Source organism: Nasonia vitripennis, chromosome 4 (assembly GCF_009193385.2).
Source record: "Nasonia vitripennis strain AsymCx chromosome 4, Nvit_psr_1.1, whole genome shotgun sequence".
In the NCBI taxonomy this organism is placed as follows: domain Eukaryota; kingdom Metazoa; phylum Arthropoda; class Insecta; order Hymenoptera; family Pteromalidae; genus Nasonia; species Nasonia vitripennis.
Genome location: NC_045760.1, coordinates 6,494,219 through 6,508,333, shown reverse-complemented (window position 1 = coordinate 6,508,333; position 14,115 = coordinate 6,494,219). Strand labels below are relative to the sequence as shown.

The 14,115-nt window shown below is 47.4% G+C and overlaps 1 protein-coding gene, 1 long non-coding RNA gene and 2 other non-coding genes across 5 annotated transcripts in view; 2 read left to right on the top strand and 2 right to left on the bottom strand.

Moving 5' to 3' along the window:
• The window catches only part of LOC100679373, a 265,016-nt gene that overhangs the window by 88,895 nt on the left and 162,006 nt on the right, over nucleotides 1-14,115 (top strand). The gene's annotated exons all lie outside the window — the stretch shown is intronic.
• LOC116417152 lies at nucleotides 520-12,489 on the bottom strand. The gene is made up of 2 exons (XR_004227425.2): nucleotides 2,201-12,489; nucleotides 520-1,593 (listed from the first exon to the last, which is right to left on the bottom strand). It is a non-coding gene; the product is annotated as an uncharacterized LOC116417152 (long non-coding RNA).
• On the top strand, nucleotides 1,169-1,237 carry Miriab-8 (microRNA mir-iab-8). The gene has a single exon (NR_039018.1). It is a non-coding gene; the product is annotated as a microRNA mir-iab-8 (primary transcript).
• Miriab-4 (microRNA mir-iab-4) lies at nucleotides 1,169-1,237 on the bottom strand. Its single transcript, NR_039019.1, has one exon. It is a non-coding gene; the product is annotated as a microRNA mir-iab-4 (primary transcript).

The following is a 14,115-nucleotide window of genomic DNA, read 5'->3' as shown; positions in this document are numbered from 1 at the left end:
AAAAAGTGAAATCTACCCCTTCTACCCTGGTACTAACCCTTTTGAGCTTTCTGCTGCACTTTCTAAATTTGTTTTTCTCTTCCTGCCTGTGCGTGTACTTTCTCTCGACTCCTGGCGCGACTTTCCAAAAAACGGCGAATCCTTTGAGCCCCGGGGACCTGTCTCTCGCTCTCGTCAAGCGCTTTTTCCTCAACCCTTTTTATGGCCGTCTTAAAAGAGAAAGTTATACCTTTTTACCGCGTCAGCGAGCAAGCTCGGAAGAGAGAGAGAGAGAGAGAGAGAGAGAGAGAGAGAGAGAGAGAGAGAGAGAGCAACGGTGCTTATTGGGGGATCCTCATAAAACTCGGGGAAACGAGTTGCTCGGAAAATGCTGTGAGCCTGTGGATGAAGCTTCGACGTTGATATTCGAGTCGGTGTGCCTCTTTTAGGAGGTATGGATTGTCATACCTGCGTCTCTGCGCGGTGGTCGTGTCTCGCTTTCTGTGTGATGGTTATAGGGTCGCATAAACAGCGTGTCGGTTTAAAGAGTATAATCTGTTTATTTCCTTTAACTGGCCGTACATGATTCATGATTCGCAGTTGTATGCTACATCGATACTGCACGAGCGTAAAAGTTTTATTTCTCTGAGAAAATCGTCGGTATGAATGAAACTCGGATTCGCGGGTTTACAGATATTGCGAGTTTTTCGCGTATTTTATTGTTAAACATCGATGTGTAAGATTTTTCTATCGTTGATGCGTTATTGCGCAAGTACATTCCTGCAATCGTATATACATGAATTCATAGTATTAAACAGAACAGTCGATACAGTGTCATAATCGGAAAATGTCGACAACTACTACATGGGTTCATTTCAATTATTCATCTGGCATTAATGTCCTTAACGCATTCGATAATATACATAAATACATAAATGGCGCACGTTGATGTTAACATTTCAGTATCGCATATAACTTTGTGTCCATAAATTTTATACATATGAATATTTATCCGCATCTCGGATTCAAGGCAGTAAACGATAATTTACAACAACAGAGTTACATATCAAGGTAAGTGCGCCAACGGCTCTTCGAAAGTACGTCCATACAGCGGCGGAAAATCCCTGGTGTCGAGGAGAAGAAAAAAGCGGATCATCCCAGGAGTGGTCCATCGTTGAGCGGTGTAGCCTCCTGTTACGTATACTGAAGGTATACCGGACAGAAATACACTCAGGATACATTCAGTATACGTACAGGGGGTTTCACATTCCTCGTCGTGAGAGTGAGAGCTGGCCCCATCCATATACATGCATACGCACGTTGTCTTGTCTCGAAGGTCGTCCGGCACTGCGTGCAGTAGGCCAATATCGCTATTTTTGGATGAGAGGGAGAAAAAAAATAAAACCAAGTCGAAGGAAGACCTCAACCGTCACCGTGCGGCGGACGAATTCGAGTCGCTCTGTAAGTATGCATGTGTGCAGTATTTTTCTCTTCGGCGTAGCCTCTTGTCTGCCGCTTCTCAGTGAGTGTTTTGCTCTCGGCTGTCGCTCGCGCGTGTGTCTGCTTTCTGTCTTGTGCTTCCAGCAAACTGCGTCATGGTGGCTGCTTCTCCATCTGTAAATAAACACAGCGTCATTAGTGATGGCGAATACACACACGCGTACACAACCTCTAGGAAATAATAGCATCTCGCGAGGGAGTAGTTATTCCAAGAATCGTGAAAATCGAAGCGCGTAAAAGAATCTTTACGATCGTTGCGCCTTCGAGAGCTGCAGCGGAGAATCGAGGCGACTGAGAGAGAAAGCCCCGGGGGACAGTGAAACCCAACGTGCTGCTGCGTCCGGCCGGTTGCCTAGTTCTCGGGGCCTCTGGCTGCACGCGAGCATCGGCGCTGCTATAGATACGCGCACACGTCCCGTCCCTTTTCGAGCCTTTCAAAATATACGAGCGTACCTCGCGTGACAGCCGATCGATATTGTCAGAGAGAGAGAGAGAGAGAGAGAGAGAGAGAGAGAGAGAGAGAGAGAGAGAGAGAGAGAGAGAGAGCCAGGCTTGCTCGCCCCTTTTGCTCCAAAATGAAAGCACAGTGGCGAGTACGAGCGACTGGAACTGAACGTCAGCGACAGACACACGGATTCAACGCGCTCGACTGTCAAAATTGGAAGTAGTGAAACTTCGAGAGTAAAAATAATCTGATAAAGGGCAAAGTTTTTGAACCAACCTATTGAGTGTGCTCGGACGCGGACATCTCTCTCCAGTGGCAGAGCAGGGTGTGCTTCGGCTCGCGGGGGCTCCGACTGGCTCGACGGCAGGCACCTGACTAAACAACGAGGACGACGACTGCGGGGAAAAGCTGCGCCCGCGGAGCGGATGATGATGTGTGCGTGAGTGTCTGCGTGCGTGTACGTGTGCGTGCGCGATCCAGAGGAGCGAAGAGCGTGCTGGAGAGTGAGAGAGAGAGAGAGAGAGAGAGCGAGTGTGTGTTCGTGGTTGCGCGCACGGCCGGCATCTGACTGTGTGAGCTGTTGTCTGCGCTGCTGCTGCTGCCGATCGCGGGCGCGCGCGCGCATCCGTTGGAGGCCGTCGTGTCTCCCCTGTCCGGCCGCACCGTCACCGCGACTACTGCTTCTGCTGCTGCTGCTGCTGCTGCTGCTTCGCGTGTGTGCGAGCTTGGCCACGAGCTCGAGCCGACTGTGTGTCCGTCCGAGCGTCGATGTACTGCGAGAAGAGCGAGCGGATGCGTGTGTGTGTGCGCGCCGGTGGTACTAAATGATGCGGAGGGGGCTGCTGCTGCTGCTGCTGCTACGGAGGGAGAGATGTGCGCCAGTTTTCGGGGTGGAAACGGAGCAAGCGCAGCGCCGATGCCGGACGGGGAGAGGGGGCTGGCCGCAGACGCGTCGACTTGATAAGGCGCAGGGTCGCACCCCTCTCTCGCCCCTTTGCCACTGCCCCCACCGCTCGGACAGGACGAATTTTCCGAGCCGCGCTCCGGGGGCTGCCTACCCCTCGATCTGCGCTCCTCTCCGTTCGGGGCTGATGGGATCGCGGAGGGGGGCTCGAGGAATATACGCTGACGCTCTCGCCTCGGTTTCCTGCGCCGCGGAGCTGCCGGGAGAATGAGAGAGAGAGAGAGAGAGAGAGAGAGAGAGAGAGGGAGTGAGAGAGACAGAGATAGAAGCAGAGGAGCTGGCAAGATGAGAAAAGTCTAATGAATACACCAGTTTGCATGCGCGTGCACGTATACGTGGATTATCTGCGCGCGCGCGAGCGAGCCTGTATATATATATATTGCCGAGATACGGAGGGTGGATGCGTAAAATATGTTGGAAATATAATAACGGGGGACGTATAATATTCGCCGTGGATGGAGGCTGCGCGAGATGCGATTTATCGCAGCCGCGCCTTTTTGATCTTCGTTAGTCGAGCTTTTTTACTACTTGGCGGAAGGATAGTCGGAGTGGAAAAGAATGTAGTTGCTATTTATCGAATCGTTATTTTTCAAATTCAGCTGGAAATTCATTCGATCATTCATTTGTTTAATCGAATTCACGCAGCCGTAATTTACTCTCGGAGCAAACTTCTCCAAAGCAATGATATTTATTATTCCCGCAGCCATTCTCCTCGCGCAGGCGGGAATTCTACAACCCGTGATTTATAGGGCTACCAGCTGGCCAGCCGATTTCCACAGAATTTCCCTTACAGAAAAAAACCGGACATCCCTCGCGCGCACTGAAAGAAAAGAAGCCGAAACTTCACCCGAAAAAAAAATTCTCCTCGCACTTCCGGCTGCAGGCGTCGAAGACAGAGTTGAAGAGAGGAGGGAAATAAACACGCAGAGGACGTAATATATTCTCGAACGAGTGATTTTAACATGTTTAACAGTATTGTTTCAGCAGTCTGCGATGTAAGCTTTTACGAGAATACGTGTCGGTGTACGTGTGTACGTCGCCGCTTCCGAGTGTGAGAAACCAGGGCGGATGCTACGTGTATGTGTGTGTGTGTGTGTGTGTGTGTGTATGTGAGCGAAGTGCACGCCCGGGCGTAGACTGGCGCCATCAGGCGCTTCCACCCAGAAACTTCTCGGTCGCTCGGTTCGCTGCTTTTATTGCGCGATTCCCCTGCCGCCGCTGCGCGAGAAGGAGGGAGCGAGAGATATATAGATATATCGCACTTTCCACCCTGTTTTCTCGCTGTCCTTGTCGCCCATTTCTTTTCCTTTGCTTCTTTCGCTCGCTCCCTCGCGCAGGAGCGTATACACTCGGCCCGGCTGTTTGCCGCTATTTCAGGTAAGATTACGAGTTACGACCTTAACCTTTTGAAGCAGCGTCTTATGAATCACACCTCTTAAAAGTCTGGAGGGAAGCATGCATCGATTCGGTCAAATTGAAATTTTTCTTCTCCAGCGGTAGCGTAATTTTTTCGTGTTTACTAGGATAGGATTCATGTGAATTTCAGTCGTATGTGTAATATTTAATGGAACTCTCAATCGATGATGTACGCGCGGCTCGATTCGTTGCAAGGTTAAAAGCAATTTATACAGTTATCTGGAGCAATTATCGTTATCGGAAGTGGCAGTTAATATAATGGCTCTGGGCAGAGTAATAGCTCGTAAAACAGCTTTTAATATTCATGTTTCAAATCGGAATAATGGCGCGGCATATAGGAGAATATTTCAATATCGAGCTTCTTTCATGCAGAAACTAATCCTGTGCAGACTACTTTTTTGTATAAAAAATGGAAGAATTTTTAAAATCAACTTTCGATTTCTTTTTTATTGTTCAACAGACTGTGAAATTATTAAACTTGCAAAACCAGTATATGCCGCGCATATCCGCTAAAAATACGTGTTTTAGTTATATTTTTCAGTTCGTAAAAGAATTAAAAAGCCCAAGCCGGCAACGATCACTGCTGCGCGGCAACGTATACGCGCTCGCCGAAGCGAGGAAAAAATTCGAGCTAGCGAAAAATCAACGAGCTTGAATAAGGTATTAATTAGCGCGACAATATCTCGTCGGCCGAAAATCGCGCAATTTTTCTCCCGCGAAATCTCCCCGATCCAATTCATAAGTCAATTCCTGGCTCGTGTTCTGGCACAAACCGAATAATATGCAAACTCACGTGTCACCGCGCGTTTTCCCTTAATTGTCCTTTAATCGAGGCAATCAGCGCTGATTGATGCTCCCGATTTCTATCCGCCGCGTTGGTTACGTGCAATTGCGTACTCGCTCACGCACTCGTTGACTTCGTATAATGTGCCGTGTAGCCTGGATATATCAGCCTTCAAATGGAGCCGCGGGTGCCTTATCGCTTTATTTATTTGGCGGCGCGGCTGGGCATAAACGGAACTGATAAGAATCGGCTCGCTTAGAGTTACGCGCGCAATTGGGCTGATGTGTGTTTGAGGAATGGGCTCGTTCTCGACGAGTGTAATAAGACTTCGCGTGAAACGCGCAGGAGATAATTGACGACTTGGAGGGAGAAGGAGAGGGAGAGAGGGAGAAGCGTCGTATTTGCCGCGCGTTGTGTATATAAAGTACATACGGTATCGGAATTTTGATCGAGGCAGCGCGGCGACGACCTTCTCTTTCGTTTTCGTAGATACTCGATGCGCAATTCGCGCGCATCGCCTCGGCGAGAATGCGAGAAATAGAATGACGGAGAGAAGGAGCGTGGGTCGAGTGGGATTGGGGACAATTTTAGAATCGCAAAATAAACAGATGAAAATATTACGGCGCCCGTTGTTGAAATTTTAAAACTGTAGTGCGGTTAATAAAAGTCAAATTTATACTCGGGCGCATTAGAAAAAACGAAACGTCGATGTTACGCGCGAAATTTTCCATTTCGTCCTTGAACCATTTACCAACGAGGTGAAATATTTTCAAAACTGTATAATTCAACGTCCACATCGGCGGAGCAATAGAAATGGTCAAACTGTGGGATTGAACTCGCGGAGCGAGAAAGGCAGCATCGAACAGCCTTGCTCGCTACTGCCATCTGCAAGGCGTCGTCCCAAGCACGTACTCGGCTCTCTCCCTCTCTCTCTCTCTCTCTCTCTCTTTCTCTCTCTCCCTCTCTCCTCGCGACACGAAACTCCTCACACAATGAACTTTGCGGTCAACCGGAGTCTACTAAAGGGGAGTTCTTTTCCTCGAGGGGGATGATTCGCTCTCTCTTTCTGCCCTCCCCATACACCACACACACGCACACATACACACAGTCTTCCGTCTCTTTTCAACAACGCGGCCCTTGCTAATCTCACAGCTCTCTAACCTCGTCTTTCTCTCTCGACTGTACACTGGAATTGAGCGTCGTGTGCACGTTCGCTCGGCTCCACAACGCTGCCGATCATATCTGAAAAGCGAACGGAAATGAAAGAAAATCCAGATACGTGCCGGAGAGCGACGCTTTTTAGCTACTACTCGCTCGAATCGCTACTAGGCTTTTGCCGAAGGGTTTTCGGTCGAATTCGAGCTTGCTTGAAATTCTGTTTTACGCAATTATAAGCGATAAGTATTTTGAGACGTGTTGGGAATCGTGGTTTACTCTCTTTTTTTAAATTTTTACGACAATTTAGTCGTGATTTGACTATGAAATGTAGATGATTCCTATTTGTGTAAAAACTTGATAGCGCGGCATAAATTGAAAGGCGGACGTTTATACGAATTTTACAACATTTTTGTTACTCAATAAATTATTATCTTTGCGTCTCTGACGAAAGAGTAAAAAGGCAGTGGTACAAGTCTAAAAGTTGTTAATTTAAAAAAGTATACGATAAGAAAAATTTCTGTATCATTTTATGCGTGTGTAAATTATCGAACCTACATTTTACTCAATTTTTCGTACAAGCCAATTTATCAAACAACAAAGATTGTACTTTTTGCGAAACGTAATTTTTTATAATAAAATTCGACTCGCTTCGTTGAATTTTATTGCGCGAGCACAGGTACCGCGGCGACTTAGAAGGCCACTATAAAAAGTAAATTCTCTCAGGTACGAAATTCTTTGAGAACGAAAGGTACTTTTTTCCGTTTTTCTGAGGGTTAACAAGTGATTACCTGCCGACGACTGTTTTGACCGTGGTGCACCCTTCGAGTCGACTCTTTCCTAAATTTGTTTTCTATGGCACATCGTAAAACCGAAATTTAATTTTTCCCGACCAAGAGGCTTAGGAGTAATCGTTTTATGACCCGAAAGGTCCGCACTTGTAGCGACTGCAGCGAGCGAAAGAAGAAAAAAAAGTTTATTTTTTTTACGAGAAGTGCCAAATGACACTTTCTCCTCAAACAGCGCCGCGTTTCCGAATTTTTCGACCGACGAGCCGTTGTAAAGCGCGCAGTTATTGGTTTATATTATTTTATGCTAGCATTTTTTTACGATAAGCTAACTACGCGAAAAGTCGTGAAATTTTATGAATTTTTTCAACACGCAGAGAACGAGTTACGCGCTGTAGTATCAGGGATATCGTAAATAAATTTATACTACCCCTGCGATAGACACATCAATGATTCCTTTATGATGAAATATTTATTCACACACGCGGAACGGCAAAGTTTACCGACATAACTCAGCTGTATTGGTGATTTTGAAAATTTTACAGCCGAAAGATTCGCTCTTCCTCTCTCATACGCGTCCGCGATTTATGAACGATTACACAGAGGCCCATATTTGCGATGCAAGACCCGCATGCTTTGCACGTGGAAAAGCCCGAGTCGATGTAGTCATAATCACCGCGGTATTTTCGCACGCTTCGCCGCGCGCTGTACACCATACAGCTCTCGGCTCTTCCAATGATTTAACTCTCTCTCGCGCATTTTTCTCCCCCCCTCTCTCTCTCTTTGTCTTCTCTTTTCTGCCCGTAATAACACGTCGGACATGTATAGACGAGAGTCCGCGTGTATAATGATAATAACGATAAAGATAGTTTTAACAACGACAATAATGATCGTAATTGACGTTCCCCGAGCTAATGTTTCTCCGGAGGAAAAAAACGCCGGAGCGAAATTAACAAACACGAGGCGAGAGGTGAAGGTGCGTTTTGTGTCCGAGAAGTGCAGTTCGCGGTCCTCGAAAATTATAAGCGAAGCATACGCTCTCATTATCGCCGCGCGTGTACGTCGATTTTTTTTCGTATAATACTTACATGCAGTAGGGAGAAAGGGCTTATTACGCAATTACGTCAGTCATTTCGGTCGCATTACCGAGCCGCGATACCGTCTGTCTCGTTTCTCTCTTTTTTTACCTACTGCCTCCACCTTTATGCGTCGTGAGTGATGAAGATCTCCGTCACGTTTTTTTCTCTCTTTCTCTGGCTTTTCTACGAGTCGATGCGTATACGGCTGTGCGAGGAGGGGGGATGCCGCTGTATATGAGTCGATAGAGCGCGATTAAAAGGTCCGCCGTCTCGTGTACTACATTTCGTATGCTGGGTGTGATTGACTGTCGTAAAAGCGAAATTGACGAGAGAGTTTTATCGGGGCTGTTAATTATTTACGATTATCATGTTATTGCGTGAATAGGTGAGGATTTAACATTCGCGCGCGGCGTTATTTTCATTTGCCGTTAATAGTTTACGCCGATGGTAAAAAGATAGTTAATTTTTTTCCGGTCGTTCAAGCGTGCGTTATGAATTCGCACGAGTCGTAAAATCGAGGCTACAGTATCGGTGAGTAGATTAGAATTAAAAATTCGAGTTTTTCTTGTTTTCATCGTAAAGTATTTCGCTCCAACAAAGCCATCGATAGCAGCTCATTAAAATAATGATCTGCCCATGAGGATCGCGCGTATCTCAATGAACCCTAATAACCTGAATATAGCCGGGCGTCAGTGTCCGGAATACACAAAGAGCCCGTCATAAAAGTCCGCAATCCAGAGCAGAGCGGTAGCAGCTAGCCGCTTCAAAAGCCGTAATAAACGGCCGAATATGAAGGCCGATCATCGACCAATAACGTCTGCCGATTGTTTAAAAAGAAAAGTAGATTAAGGAGCAATTTCCGCGCTCAGCCAGCTCGTCGAACAAAGCCGTCCGGATCGTCATCATCATCATCATCAGGATCGGCCTGTGTGCACTCCCGGCTCTCGAGCGTATAATGGGTCCGACGGCTCGTCGATGTCCGGCCCAAGAGCTCCTCTCTCTCTCTCTCTCTCTCTCTCTCTCTCTCCCGGAGAAAGGGGACGAGAGACCGCCTTGCACAGGCTTACGTTGGCGTGACAGAGACGGAGCCAGAACAGGTTCGCACAGATGCGCGGCTGCGGCAGCGGCCATCATGAATGCCCGTAAAATATGTATTCTCCCGGCGTGTGGAGGAGTCTCAAGGGGAGGGGAGAAGGGAGCATCGTGTAGACGCAGATGGAGATAGAGACCGAGGGAAAACGCCGGAGAGAGAGAGAGAGAGAGAGAGAGAGAGAGAGAGAGAGAGAGAGAGAGAGAGAGAGAGACGCTGCATAGTGCGCTCGATGCTAAACTCCGCTATGCGCGCCTACAATACACCGCGAGATATAGAAGAGGAGAGGAAATTCGAATGAAAAGACGCGTACGTGTACAGCGCGAGAGACAGAGAGAGATGGAAAATCGCAGCCGAGGTGGGGGACTGGCTGAACACAGAGGGAGCTGGCGTTTCTCTGTCTCTGTGTTCGCGCGGAGGCTCGCTTTCAGAAGCTCACGAACAGCCAGCAACAGCGCAGAGCGACGGCTCGACTCTTTCCGTCGGACGGCGTGCGGCAGATATGGCCCAGCTATACGTATAACAGGCGGCAAAAAAAAGCCCTCGGCGGATTGCAACAAAGAGACCGAGGTGCGAACGACGAGTGTGCGATATTGCCGGGCTTTCCTTCCCGCATTTCCCGAGAGCTGGTAAGCGCGCAGAGAGGCTGGAATCGCGCGACTTCAATTTCTTTCTCCTCTGTTGTTTCTATCTCTCGCTCGCTCTTTCAGTTTCCAGAGATGCGCGCAGCCTTTCATTTCGAGCAGGGAGCCAATTTGCCGTTTCGCCAAGGCATGTATTTTTCTCCTGCAACGAGTGAATTTTGCAAGGACACATCACGGCCCTGTATGAGTGTGAGTGGGCGTTGCATGGATGGATGCAATTCCGCCGTCGCTATTCGCAAATTGAAACGAGGTTGTCGCTTCGAATGTCCTTCTTTCTGTCTTGAGAGAGAGAGAGAGAGAAAGAGAGAGAGAGAGAGAGAGAGAGAGAGAGAGAGAGAGAGAGAGAGAGAGAGGATGACGTCTTGTTCGCTTTAGCGCCGAGATAAAGAGCATAAAAATAATTTACGATATCAGACTTTTTTATTGGCCGGTCTCATTATACAAATGCGTATTATGTCGGCTTCCCAGACGCGCTATTTTTACAGCGCGCCCAGAACAGCTGTAAAATTAGTAAAACGAGTACGAAACTTAGTATGAAATAGCGCTCGCGCGCGTGCCCACCGCGCGCCGTGGCATTAAAATCCTTTACTAACTCTTTTATCAGTACTAAAAAGAATTTATAGCGTTACAAAATGCTCGCGCGCACACACACTAGCCGTCAGAATGAGTTATTAACATATAAGTAACTTTTATGGTTTCGCGAAGGCAAACAAAAAATTAGCGAAAATCTTACTTTATAATTAAACGCCCGCGGGATTCCACGGCGTCGCGCGAGCAGTCGTAATATTTTTATAACTCGTAATAACAACAACGGTAGCGCCGCGACTGCGACGAGACACGAGAGGCGTCGGTGGGCGAACGCCCCGTTAAGAGGTATTATTTAATGAATAATACAGAGTGACATAATGGAACGGAGAAAAATTAGAGTAGATTCGCGTAAAACCAGGAGGCGAGTAGTGGCTTCCCTCTCGGTCGAGCTGCGCAGTAAAAAGTAACTTAATCAAGTCGGAGGCCGAAGTTATTGCCCTTAGAATGGCCGAATAAAAATCAGCGGCGGGGAGCGAGAGAGATTCTCGAGACTCGAGCGGCGGATAATTAAAAGCGTAACGAGAGCTGCATCGCTTCGAGAATATCGTCAGATCCAAAGGCAATTCGAGAAAAAAATGCTCCGAATACCGGAGCAACGCTTACATGTTTCAGCTCTGCTATTACGCCGGGTCGTACACTGCGGCGGGAAAATGTCCACGAAATTTTCTACACAGCTACCAGCTCGTATCGCAGTCGACCTCCATTTTAACGTTATATCCGCTATCTTCCTTATTGCCTTGGGGAGGCTCGATCCGAAGAAGGGATAAGGCCGGTTCGATCCCGGGTGTATCGAGTTACCCCTTTTTGGATTATGCGATTATTTACGATTTACGTGCATCGCGGAAATTACGAGTCGAAGAAGCCGGGATTTACGGCAGTAACTACTGCAATACGACGAGCATCAAAATCGTGCGCGAGTATGCTCAGAGCGCGCTGCCGCTCGAGTCGAGCTTTTATTGCCAATTTCTTGATTATTTAATCGCTTGCTATCGGACAACGCCTAGGGATGTTTTTGAAACGAGGCATCGCTCGTATTTCGCAAGGAAAATTATTCGGTCGAGAGTTTGTGATTTTTATTTTTGTTAACGGCGTTTCATAAATCCATTCGTACACGAGTTTTATTGCTGTTCCCGTGCGAGGCGTCAAAAATAAAAGTGTTATTTTTCCAGAATTGATGATGCTTTTACCGGAACAATATTGTCTAAAAGTTTATTGTTGCGCTCGCTTAATTTTTTTACAATCCACCTCGAGAGCCTTAAAAAGTCAATAAAGATATGTAAAAGCAGACGCATAAATTTCGCCGGGAGCCGCGTACTTAAAAGCGTAAAGAACTGCAAATATTTTCAGATTACTATCTTTTGTCGTGCAGTAAAGATACCGCCGCGGGGTAATTATCCTAACTATTTTAAAAGGAATATAACATCGTTAACGATTGCAAAAATGCAGTTGCGCAACGCATCCATTCGATATCTCTTTCAATTACCATAAATATTTTTTTCCAAGTACAGAAGGGCAGAAAAAAAATTTCTCGAAGCAAATAAAGCCAGCGTACGGACGAAGTTGCACACGCTCGGCCACGTGGATGGCTCCTACACCGCCGCTATTCTCCCGTACATTTTTATTCCACCGGCGCAGAGGGCACGTCCTTTAATATCCAAACCAATCTTCTCCGCCGCCGCACTAGCGCTTTTTCCATTTTTCCCTGTCTTTCATATTTTTCTCTTCTCGCTAGCTGCTCTACACTCTGCTTCAAAAATTTCTATCTTCCGTTGTCCGCCAACGTTTTCGAATTATTATCTTTCTCTCCGCAATTTTTTGAAATTTTCCCTCATTTTTCGAAATTCGTTTGTTCTTATCACTTTTCTAAAATTGCACTACGCTTATTCGGACGTCGAATAACTGGTATGAAAATTTCTCGAATATTCTTGTTTCCTCTCGCGCATAAAAGCCGTGTAAGAAAGATTCTCTCGCGACATCGAAGCGTCTATCTTGGTAATGCATCCCCAGCTCGCATCTCTTGCCTTTTCCATTTCCTCTCATCGCCGGCGCTCTTTCTATTCATCCCCAGTCTTCAGCTCCTGCATTTATCCATACATAGAGAAACTCGGCCTCTCGAAGTCGAATCGCGCGAGCTGAAGCCCAGAGCAGCCGTAGAAGCGCTGCAGCACGTTCCACTCTTCGCACGCTCTTCCACTTATAACCGGCCAGAGAGCGAGCAGAGCGGCAGCCGCCCCCGCGTGTCCGATAAACTTCTCGCCCTGTCTATATCTCCTCCTCCTCTGGCTTCGGAGACAGGATAACACACCCAGGACTGCACTCGCTTTCATAGGATGGTCAGGGCAAACGTCGTGCCGCGTCCATCCCCCCCGACACCTATAGCCTCTCTCGTCTTTATTTCCGCTGCCCCTACTGCTGCCGTGGCATACTGGTATAGAGTATGACCTTCCCTCGGCGCCCCTTTTTCGCCCCTTCTCTCTCTCTCTCTCTCTCCGACGACGGCGAGGAGGACGACGAGAGCGCATTCCCCGGCGGCGATTCCACTGTTTGTCTGCTGCGCGACCCACGGGAGGACACAATGCAGGCAGATGGCATTTTCCAGCTTGATAACGGCCGAGGCGGCGAATAAACTGCTTTTCTCTATTTCCCTCTCGCACGCCCGAGAGAAGTGTATTCTACGCGTATACACGCTGGACGTGGCGAAGCTTTATAACGGTAAAGTAGGCGATTCGAATCTATATGCCCCGCGTACTCGGCGCACAGCCAAGAGATTCCGCTCGCACTCGGGACTGAGATTTTTTAATTAACTCTCCGCCGCCGAGCTCTGCAGAGCTCTGGATTAGTTTCACAGGCGACGTCATTTCCGAGTAAATTGTTCACACTGATTTGTCCATTTCTCGAAGTAATCGCGTGTCAGTAGTAAAATCCTGATTGACTTCGAAAAGCCGTAAAGCCCGAGTTGGCCGTATAAGCGCGAGATATTTTTTACTCATCGTTTACGATTCATTTGCGAACCGTTAACAAGTTCGCTCGCGATAGTCATATAATTTCGCTCTCTTTCTCTCACTCTCTTCCCCGATACACATTTCTTTCCTCTCTCTCTCTCTCTCTCTCTCTCTCTCTCTCTCTCTCTCTCTCTCTCTCTCTCTCTCTCTCTCCCACTCGTAAAAAGTACAACACTATTCGCGCTCCGAGTTCCCGATATTTATACCGTAGCAATTTATGCGATAACAACTGGCTTTAGTATCATTTTTATCGAGCCGCCGGCGTTTCGAGTAGATGCTTACATAAATGTAAATTAAATATATATGCATACAAGTATATAAGCGAGCCGAAAACGTGCGCGATATTTTCGCTCACTCTCTCGATTGCTCCAGATTATAAAACGAGGAGAGACGGCACCGGAGCGCAGTGACTCTCGGCGAGTTTAATTAGCTATATAGTTGGTGGTTGCGTCACTTAACGATCTTATACAGACGCGAAAAAAGCGCAAGCATCGTCCTCCTGGCTGCCAGTTTCACATTACTTGAACATAACGCACCATGCACGTCGTTGTTGATTAATTATAAAATCCACTTACCGCGATCGTAAAAAAAAAATTATCCGTTTGCACCCCGTCGATCGTCTCTTATTAAGTTAGCGCATAAGCGCGCAGTAGTCCGCCGCGATCTTCGAAGAAAAAGTAC